We start from the raw sequence: 12,278 nt of genomic DNA, 5'->3' as shown, positions 1-12,278 counted from the left end.
GTAGAAATAATTAGAACGTGTAAAAATAAGATAATTTTCCGTTTTTCGATTTTTCTATATGAAAAATATATATATACCACCTATATATAAATATTATATTATATAATATTATTATATTTATTTATAACCAGGGTCCAAGGAAACGCAGCACACATGGAAGGCTATTTATTGTTATTTTTCTGGCTGTTGAGTGAATTGTGTTCTTGGCCGTATTGCCAATGTCGGTTGCTCGGACCCTGGTACACAAAATTTCCAATCTGTTAAAAATCTCGCTATTTTATCAATACACACTTTATTAATATACAGTCATGATGTTGTGAAATGTCAGTTAAATCGTTTGGTAAGGACAATGGCGAATATTTTATACAAATCGGTACTGCGATGATTTAATTTTTCATTAGATAGGTACACTATATCACTTTTAGGTCTCTTTATTGACAATCCAGGCTATAACAAAAAAAAAAAATATTACAATATTTTTTAATATTGTAATTTTTAGGTGAATGCGTTTACATACATTAAATATACTATATTTTTATCTTTATTTTCTTTGTACTACCTTCCTTGTTTAAATAGAGGTAACATTTTTTACTCTCTTGCGATATTGTTGGTAAAGTAGTATGGTAGTAGTAGTTGTGCAATAATATGTGGTGTTCCTAATGGATGAAGACCGTGTAAGATGTGAAAATCAGATAAGAAAGAAGAGTTAAGTAGTATTTCACCAGTAAGTCATTTTTTCCCTGCATTTTTTACTGACCCGACAAACAAACACAATGTTGGTGTTGACATAATATTAAAACAATAAAATGTATCGATAAGATAATAAAAACAAGAATATTAGGTCCATGAGTACAAAGTACTCTAAATGTACGTGCGCCTAACTTGAAAATACAGCATTTTTATTTTTAGTGAATTTTTAGCCACGAAATTTCAAGTAGTTATATAAAATATTTTCTTCTATATTATTACTATTTTTTAAAACGTCTAATGTATGTATACTGTATATTGTACAGTGTACCAGCTTATATCACGGCTATCTAGACAACCGTGATTTAAACGCAAAAGCTATACCCTTAAGCACTCCCCTGACGGTTTATTCTCTCCCCGCCCTACCACCATACATTACTATACGGTACGTGCGCTTGCAAAATAAACAGACCCTTTTTCGGTCTTTGCGAGGATTCCATCTAAAGTTTAAGCTTAGTATTAGACGGGACGATGTGTACCGTCTTTTAATGAATATTAAACAAGAGCGGAAAGCCGGAATCGCTATGGCAACCGAGGCAACTTTTGCACAATCGATTTTTCAGAGCTGGTACAAACCCATAAAACCCCTTGTGTGACCCCTTAGGTCACACAAAACGCCACCAGCGGTAGAATTTGGCCGTGCGTGGAGTATGAAATAACAGTGTAAAATATTACACAAGATTTAAAGAAGTAGGTAGGTAAGCTTACCTTTGTGCAAAAACCCCCAATCACCATAAAAACTCTTAACTAATAATTAGCAATTGTCCTTATTGCTTTAAATCCACACTTTTTTTATATCTACACTAGCCAATTATGTGCATGTATTTTCCCCAATTAGTATTGAAATATATTTTATCCTATTGGAAGAGGAGTGGGTTTTTTTTTTGTCTAATATAGTGTTTACTATATATTAACACTACCTACTTAGAAGTTCATTCTACACAAATAATGTTTAATGAATATTCAGTAGATATTACAAATTTTTAAGAATAAAATGTTCGAGATATTTACTTATTGTTAGTGTGACGTTAATTGAACGTTACCACAAAATATGTATCAATGGGGTAAATTAAACCGTTTTCATAAAAGCCATTAGGAATTTTCGCAAACAATTAATCCACCATTAGTTGAGGTTCGCACCAGACGGGTTGAAGAGATACTTTTCTTGCAAAAACAACTATTTGATTATTCATTGTCTGTCGGTGAACTCAATCTTCTACCTGTGTCAAGTTTACAATTTTTGTTCATTAATTTTCGATAGCGCTATATAGAGGAAAACTAATTGACATCATTCGTGTAAACCCAGAAATACGTAGAAATAATTTTAATTTTGCTTTCTTTTGATTCTTACCACAGCTATTTAACTCATACGATTAAGTTAGACAAAAAGTTAGTCAGAATTGTTCACCTTTTCGCCGGACTTCTAAAAAGAAGAAAATTTGCATTTGTTACATAAGTTTTTTTGTCAAAGATTAAAATTTAATTGCAATATTTAAATTTTTTTTTGGATATTAGTGCCAAGGGCGGATAGGCTACATTTTTTTTTATCGGGAAAATATACTTTAAAAAAAGGCCCAAATCTATTTGTACATTAAGTAACTCAAGAAGACTTGTTTATGCCTTACCCAAAATTGTATTCTCAGGTAATATTTTTTATCGTGCGCACATTTAATACATGTTTCTTTTTGATTTAAATTTAAATCATCCTTTTTTTCAACCTCGTAAAATGTATTTAATATTAAAATAAATATAAAAAGTGTAAATCCTGTATTTATACATTCGCATGAATAATATGTTGAATAATGATAATTCATAGATTACTGCGTAGTTATTGTGATGTTTAGTTTTTTTTTGTCTTTCTATTTGTTCGAGTAAGGGGAAATTTTTAAAATGATTATAGATTAGTAGGTATTAAAATATTATTTGAATTCTTGTGTATATATTTGTGTGTGTTGACTACTGATTAGCAAACACTATAATATAATCAGGGCCAAATTTAGGCAAATAAATAATAGTAACGACGACGTGGTATGGACTTGTGTACTAAGTGATAATATCAAGAACTGACGTTTTTTTTTTAATATTATATAATATATTAAGATAATATTCTATTTTAAAAACAATTAAAATGAAACGAAATCGACTAAGCGGTGCTGCTTATTAGAAATGTGCTCAGAGAAAAGAGCACTTGTCGTATAGTTAAAACAAGAAAAAATAGTAATTGTATCACGTGACATTATATATTATATGAGTTTTAATAAACCTATTCTATTGCTTTCGGCATATTTTAGTTTTGTTATATTTTTTGTTCATTCAGAGTAATTAAAAAAAATGTTTGTATCTTGTTTTTGTCTATTAAAATATATTTATACCCATGCCCGTGAGCCTCGCTGTTCGCCTAAGATTGGTGCTTTTGCTCGCACAAGTTTTGTTAAATAAGAATATTGATATTTTTATATTTCCGACATGCCGCGTTCGGCTATTAAACGCATATTGTTTTCAAACACATATTACCCAACTCTATACACCTATTATAACTACTATTATGATAGATCAAATCGCGTATACGGGTACATATAACGTAATGGGTACATTGTAGGTATTATTATTATTATTATCTATTTGACGAGTACACTGTTATTGCAGCTGCTAAAATCGGCTCTCTAGATACGAGCGAACGAAACAGGGTATACCATCGCCATTATTTGTATTTGCCAAAAGCCGTCTCAAGGACTTTTGTTCCCTAGCAACCGTGGTTATCCCTGCGCAAAACGTCGTTTCAGCTGGATTGATTTTTGGGGTCAAACCCGAGGTGGTCCATTCCATATTATCCGTGCCCAAAGGCAAACGACCGCAGCCGCCGTATACCTGCTTCTAGGGTAAAATATAAAACCACAGTAAAATAATAACGCTCAGTTCCACCTTGCCAAAACCCTTGTTGCATGGTGTACAGTATACACTATACCTACAAACACCTATATTGTACAACTAACCTAACGTTGACGTACCTTTTTATTTTTTTTTTTATAAATAATCCAGTATACAGTTGGGTCGGGGCCTAGTAGAGGGGGGGGGCAGGGAAGGTCACGGGTATACATGAATAACTATTACAACTAAAATTGATAAAAATCACTATCAAATAAACGCACCGACGAGAATCTCAAATGGTAGAATTACAAATATCGTAGAAAGCATTGTAACGACATAATGTGCTGATAAATGTATTTTTTATACATGGGTGCACGCGATTAGGGTTGACCGACTGCCTGCAACGATTTATTGCCGTTGGTACCCTCACCCCGAAATTAACAATAAAATGAAAACCTAACCTTTTGTCTGATGACTCACTCACACACAGCGACCTAGAAATATATACTATGGCCAAAGTGTGTTATTTCCTTTTTTTTGGGGGGGGGGATTTAATAAAACAAAATGTTGACTACGGATTTTTGAGAAATTATACCTATATTATGACGCGATGGCCCCGCTTTAGTTATACATTCGGACTAATTTTCAGACCTTAATCTCTAAAACTTCACCTAAAAAAGCGAAACAAAGAGTTCAACAACTTTTAGGGAGAAAGTGTAATGGGTAGTTGTTTTCAACGTTTATCGGTAGAACTTGTTTTACTTGTTAAATTAATTGAATGTCACAACACAAAATGTGGCAATGTTTTATTACTTTTCAAGGGTCTCGTCCGGTTAAACGCCTCAAAACGAAATTAGGCAATCTCGATTGGTTATGCTTAACTATAAAAAAAAACCACCCAACTACGCTGTAACCGAAAATGTGGCAGTATTACTATTTATTTAACCGTACAAATGAAAAAAATCAATACCGACACTAATGTTTAGAGGCGTCGTTAGAGTTACGACTTGTTACCATAGACCACTTTGTAGATACAAATCATAGCAACAAACCTGTTGCCTTAACTAACAAAAAAAAAAACCCAAACATTGAGTTGTGGCAGTCTTGCACCAAGGGTGCGATATGACAGTCGGACTGTATCGGCGGCTCATAAGAGTTAATAAGTAGTTATTTTTAAAGTTTCCCATCTGGTTATTCTGAGACTAAACCCTACGGTCCGGTCGTAGGCATGCGGAAAGGGTGTGCCTGGTGTGCTGTAGTACACCCTGTATTTTATCAATTATCTACGTTATATACCGCTTTTTGGTTTAAAAGTTGGAACAAAACATCAGTTATTAAATTATTACGAGGTAACGACTATTGTTCATCATATTGGACTTACAGAACCGATCACGTTTAGATATATACATATATTTATTTGTCGTGGTCCGGAATAAGTTAAAACCGTCCTAATATTTAATGATAACAGGTATTGTTTATTAATTCTTTTTGTAATTTTATACAAATCTAATTATTTCTTAAATATCTTAGGTTATTGTATCTCTACTCCCTCTCCATAGAAATTTTCAATGATAAAAATAAAATAGCAGCGTATGGGTTCAGACAATCAAATTCATTTATTTCATAAAGGTACTATAAATATTATATGTATAAAATAAAAAACAATGGTGCACCCTTACACTGCTATTTTGTGAATTGGTAATATAATAAAGTGGGGTTATGCAATAATCTAGTATATTTAAGCCATGGATTAATAGTGATCATATTTACAAATAATTACAATACAAATATACATACTTTTATGTATTTTATAAATTAAATTCGTTTCTTTGTCAATTAGCGCCGATTGCCTTTTACACATTGCTATGGCAGAAAATAAAAAACTACCCTCAGTGTCTTTTAAAGAAAGCAAAAAGCAAAAAAAGTTCTGTATGCAATTTCCAGCGTAGTTAATTAAAAAGTGTTATTTATCTAGTTTCGGAAAGGAATTTGATCTCAAGCGATAATTATATCATTATGTTAACGATTACATTTGGAAACATATATTTTAATGATAACTATGTATTTCTAATATTTTGTTTTTGTGACATATCAAAAAATGGCCGATAGATAAGCATGATTTTTTTGTTTTGAAGAATTCTACATTCACATTTTCCTTAATATTATCATGTTTACGTGACATTTAAAACGGAATTGTTTTTTTGCTCATTTGACGTTTTCTCGATTTTTGGGAAAAATATACGAGCTATTTTTCGTTTATTGGTAAAGTTATTGTAGGGACCCGTTTACTTGAGAGCATGCTGCATGACCCAGACAAAATGTCTGCGCACGCCTATAATATATATACGGCAACGGATCAATAGAGATGCTCCTCGGGAAACTGGCCCACAAGAAAAGAAGGTACCGTGACTAAGAAAAAAACAACACACACTACAATAAAACCTAATACTTTCTTAGCTAACGCATCGAATCTACATCAAACGAGGCGTCTATTTTCAAAACCAGCCATAAGAAATTTTTGGAATATCTCAAAAACAACAAAAAACGATAATATAAATTATAAGGTTAAGAAGATTTTACTCTATGATTTTATAATAAATATGAAATCAAAGCTTTGCAGTGTATACACGTTGTGTGCGAAAATGTGTTTTATAAACTCATTATTACAAAAGTTAAATAGATTTATGAATTTGATATAGCCGGTTTTGTTGTCAAATGTCGTCCTATGGCTGTTTTAGAAATAAGCAATTTTTTTTTTAACATATGACTGGATTTAAAATTCACTGAAGATATATTATACTTGTGATACATGTAGGTGGTTTGCAAACAAACATTGAATATGGCTGAAAAATAGTGTGACCATTTAGGAAATACAAAAAAAACCCGTTTAGAAAATTTGGTCTTTTAGCTAGTTTTGAAACTAGGCGCCTTAAATATAGATTGTTGTTAAGTTGTGTAGAGGGGATGATTATTTTTACATAAATTCAAAAAAATATTGCTTAGAACGTGCGTATTAACCGTTTTCTTACATTAAACATTTTACAAGTTTTGATTCTGTTTTTTAAATACTCGAAGTTTTGTCGGTTGCATTTCCCATTGCAGGTTGCATATTCATGGTTTTTAATACTGTTTAAGGTTAATATACTTTTTATGATTTTCAATGGTACAGTTTTTAATTAATATGTGTAGGTGTTTTTTAATCATATTTGAAATTTAATCTTTGTTCTTAAAACGTATACGCTTAAAACTTAATTACTTATTTATCTAAAATACCGTTTCAACGACTTATAGACACCCCATATTATGATATAATATATACGGGTATTGCCTATAGAATATTTAAAATTAACTAAACAAAAATATATAAATATTATGTAGGGTTATAAATATTAAGGTTGTTGTTACGTTTCGTATAATCGAATATTTTGGGTAATATTCAATTGATGTTTAGATTAATATAATTTCTACGTCAAAACATACGAAACATCACTCTGAAAAATAAATATTTATATAGAATCGTAAAATAATGTTATAAGCAAAAAACTCTACTTATTGTCCCTTTATCAAATTATTTAATTTATGGGTACTAATTTTTTTTTTTTATTAAGTACCTTGTGTTATATGCTGTTCAGTGTTCTGTTTATTGTATTATTATTTTATTATTGTTTATTTACAACTTTTTTATAATTTAATGTCTTCAAAATAACATTTTAGTTTTATACTTTTTAACTTGAAGGAGCACAATACGACTACACTATTTCATTACTAACGCTTTGGTGTACACTTTTTGTCAAAACGAACAAAACTATCATGTATGGTATATAATATGGTATTATGGTATGTATGATAGGTACTACAACAATATGTCATTTAAAAATATTATAATAGTCCGTCACAAAATGGCCGTCACTTTTTTTGCGTACATCGAAAGTGACCCTTCTGCTTTCATCTGTTCTGTGTTGAAACTTTGAATATTCGAATAACTATTAATTCGACTACGGTGTACCTGTATTGTGTGTTAAATGAATTACAACAATACTAGTCAATACGAACAAGGCTTTTCTGTAGCAATTCCCATTAGCGTTGTCTACATAGGTACGTGGAAATAATAATTATTAAGGTAACACAGCCGTTAATTTTGAATCGAGAATGGGTTATTATAGTATATGCGTTTGATTTTCAGCGTCTTCACGGCGAATCTGTGTTTTATACGAAACCGTTCCACTTGTTTAATATTATTATTATTATCGTTTCGGTTGTTCGCAGTCGGTTTTCAACAGTTTGGCAACGTCGCATAACGCTGTCGGGTAAGGCGAAAGGAGGGATAAACGGGCGGGGTGGTGCACAGGGAAAGGCATATTGATTTGGTCGCCGGATAAGTCTGCGCTGTGACCTGCCAGCTGCGGCTGTATTTGAGCTCAAATACTTGCGGGAGGGGGAGGGTGGGGGGAGGGACGAGGTAAGATCCTTTGTCCTCGGTCGGGTCAGGCACGTGTAGTCGGCGAAAATCTCGTGTCGCCCAGGCAACGGCCAACGGCCTGTCGGCCATGTCGGTTTTCAACCCCTGTTCCCTTCGTGCCGTGCCATGAGCACAATCGCCCCAGGGACTCGTGCTTCCAGTAAACCGAATATTTTAACCGTAGTCCGCAATGCGGCAAACAGGAATCCGTTTGCTTTTATCCATTCCCATACGGAGCGGCGATTCCTTTGAATTGTTATAATAATACTATGACTAGGGACGTTTTTGGAATTTTCGCAACATTTTGAAAACTTGTCGTATATAACAACGTCTATTCTCGAAAAAATGCCATACTAGCTTAAACAGAATGCTAAACTAATACATACGAAATTCCTACGACACATTATAAACGATAAACAGAGACGGTCAAAGTACTTCATTTTTTTGTATTCGAACAATTAATGAAATTAAATACATTGTACGACGACGTCAATTATTATGCTAAACTACATTAAAGTATACAAATATTTCGATTCTGAATATAATTATAAAAATCCTTTTCTGAAACCAATTTCAAACACTTCAAAAAAGAAAATTATACCAACTAAATATAATATATTAAACGTTAATAAAATTAAATACCTATGCGATCGACGATGATTGTTTCTTAGTAATTTAGTATGTACCTACCTACTACTATAATAAAAGAAATATATTAATTTAGAATATGTTTGCACAACGTTTTGACTTTTTCTGTAGTAGGTTTATTTTTTCAGCGTTTGTGCACGATTTACAAAATTTCGTGTAATTGATTATTATTTATGAAGATAATGTCTTATCGAAGTATATACCTCATTAGATACCTAATTTTATATACATTTTGAATTGTATTTGTATACTTGCTGAGAGAATAATAATTTAAATAAGCATACTATTTAAAGATATTTCAATACTACTACCAAATTAAAATGTATAAACTATTTTTTACTAAAAATAATTTTTCGTATGTTTATCATACAGAAAAACTAAATATTTTGTTAAAATGTCCACATTTATGCAATCGTTTACTGAAAATTTAAATTAAAGCCCAAATGTATTATACAATACCGTAATGTATGCGGTATATTATATAAAAACGTTAACATTTATTTGTTCAAACTACTATTAACGTATGCATGCAAAATGTTAATAATATGTTGATTGCATTTTTTTTTTAAATTTAATTTTCATATTAAAAAGATTTGTTAGTGATTGGTCAAACAGACATTACAACAAGTATTTATCATTAGCTATTATAAAAAATATCATTAATATTCTTAAAAAAACAAATATTAAATATTATAATAGACTTTTTTTAGAGTCGATTATTATTATAATTGACAAATTCAAAAAAAATAGTAGAGTTTTGGGTTTTCCAACATGTTTAATTAGTTAAAATTGAAAAACATTACTCCCTCACCACCCGAGTCGAATTATTATTACTGTGGGTAATAATATTACTTAACTAAATATATGTACCTATGCAACTTTGTTACTGACTAACCAACATGTATTTTAAGGAAAACAAAATACCTATCTCAGACAGGCTATCTGTTACACCCGAATTGGTCATTAGGTATGTTATATATAACTATTATTTCTTGGTAATTTGGTATGTTACATAGAGAAACTGTATGTACTCTGAAAGGTATTCAAAAACCGTTGACTTGAAGACTTGTTATTTGTAAATTAGAACAGAATTATCGTTCGTATTGAAATATTTATACAAAAGGTATTTTTTAAATAATAATGACAAATACGAATACTACACAATAGTATTGTAAGTGTTAAAATATTTTCAAATTTTATTCGAATAGGTGTTGTTGGTACATATTATAATGGGTACAAGACTGTAATTTTTAAAATATTCATTATTATTAAAGGCCGTTAAACTGAGTACAAGTTATAACGCAAAGCCAACAGCATCGTTGTTCCCATAGTGGACCTGCCGGAGTTCCCTGCAACCACCACATCCTCTGGCAAATCTCCAGGTATTGATTTTATACTCTGCAAAGGTGGTGCAAACCCCTTTGAACTTTTGTCCTTTTGACCCAGTTACACATCCAAAACGCCATCGGTCGCAGTCAACAGCTTCCAACACCAAAAAATATAACAGCACACGAAGCAATGCGATATTATCGTCACAGCTCTCTATAATATTGCTCTGTTAATGTTGATATCGTTTTAAAGGGCATGGTTACGTTACTAAAATCATATTAAACAGGCGTTTTGGTGGGGAAAAAACTCTCTTACACGTTTTGGAATGAAAAAAAAAACTCTCTTAACGCCAAATAGACGTTGTAATGGCCGAATAGGTGGGGGAATAAACAATAGAAAAATCCGAAACCGTAGCATCCTATACAAACACTTTACGTCATGTTTTTTTACAGAAAACAAAGCAATTGGAAAATAAATAGTACATGAATATATTAACCACCTCGGTGTAGGGTACCTACACGTTTGACATTAATTTATTACTTTATTACCAATAAGTGTCGTTCTATCAGAAATGCTTTGTGCCCCAAGTACCTACGCTACACATTTCTTCTCTAATTACACGTTAACAAAGACTGGTTTAGGCGGTGAATTGACATGGTGTAATAAACAGCAGGAAACATAATATTGTAAAGCTAATTATTTAATTTATTTCGAGCAAATTCAAAGCAGGGAACGCAGTTATAAATTAAATTTTTTCGTTCCGAATTCGTAAAATTGTGCCCATAAAAATGTTCAGCTGCGACATTAATTAATAATAAAAATGTCTAATAGGAACTCATTTTAGGCATTTTTATAAAAAAACCTACAAAATATTAATTAAAACCTAATTGAAAATAAGGTTAAAACAAAACCACATTACCACTATTATGTATTATAACGAAGCAATACTTATATTTTTTTAGTTTCAATAATACATACCTACCTACAATAAAGTAAATAATTAATAGTTATTGTCTTTATAGTTATTCTCTGTAAAATCGTTTTGTCGTTATTAATCATATTAAATATGCACAATGACAAACATTTTAACTAAGCCTTTCCTTTACATTTTTTTATAACTCAAGAAGAATACATTTTTAAAATTTAACTTTACAAATTGTCTCTGTTCTTCTCCAAAACCTAATAATCGTTTCAATGACATTTTAATATACTTTAAATTAACCAAAGCTCAAATAATAAAAGTTTTACACCAATTTTTTGTATAAGTAACAGTAACTGATATCTGCTAGATATTTGATAAGTGCTAGATTACTTTCTATCGGTAAAAACTATTTGTCACGTAAAATGATGTTACTTTTATATAAAACTACTCTTCGTCCTAATTAGTATTAAAAAAAACTTGTTAACTTTTTTTTAAAACATTTTATACCGTTATTTAATAAAAAGGAAAAATGTAATCTTTATTCTATCATACAAAAAGCCAAGATTAATACCGTATTTTATCCTACCAAGCTTTTTAAGTATTTTATCAGTGTGGATTTTCCTTCAATAAATCAACCATTTGTATTCTAATTAATTCAGTCATTGATTTACATTTATTGAGCATACAATACATATATAAAACATTAATAGTAACCGTACTGTGTACATTATAAATTAACACCATTACATTTTTAGGTATGTGCTTAATCTAATTTGTAATTTGTGTAAAAACTATAAAAATAATAAAACAATGCATACCGAATAAGAAGTAACGATTATGAAATTTATGGATTTCATCGGTATCTGATATTTTGTATACAATAAATAAATGAATACAACATAACCGAATCACTTCATGATAACATATTGTATAGTAAAAACAACTTGTAGTATTAATTAAAAAAATTAAAAAATACAATAAGTATTTGAAATAATGCAATTAACGGTGTTTTACGAGTGCAATATATAAAGAACAGTGTGACAATAATGTAATACAGCAACAGTTAAATATGTATGGTATAAAATATGTTCTCCAATACAATAGAGGATTATTAAAAATTTAATTATTTTCAATCTACAACTTGGTACATATATGAACATTTCTCTCGATTTACTTAAATTGTCAGTTAAACGGTTTAAGTAAATTCGTTTAAAACCCAAATTACAGTAAATTACACTCAATATTAAAATTACTTTGATAAAAAAAAGAACTTTTAACAGACAATTACGTTATATATCATAATTT

This window comes from Adelges cooleyi, unplaced genomic scaffold (genome assembly GCF_023614345.1).
Source record: "Adelges cooleyi isolate 19-005CV unplaced genomic scaffold, UGA_ACOO_1.1 ACOO_flye_CR_arks_rails_tigmint_CR_PRNA_247, whole genome shotgun sequence".
Taxonomy (NCBI): Eukaryota; Metazoa; Arthropoda; class Insecta; order Hemiptera; family Adelgidae; genus Adelges; species Adelges cooleyi.
This window is presented reverse-complemented; position numbering follows the sequence as displayed.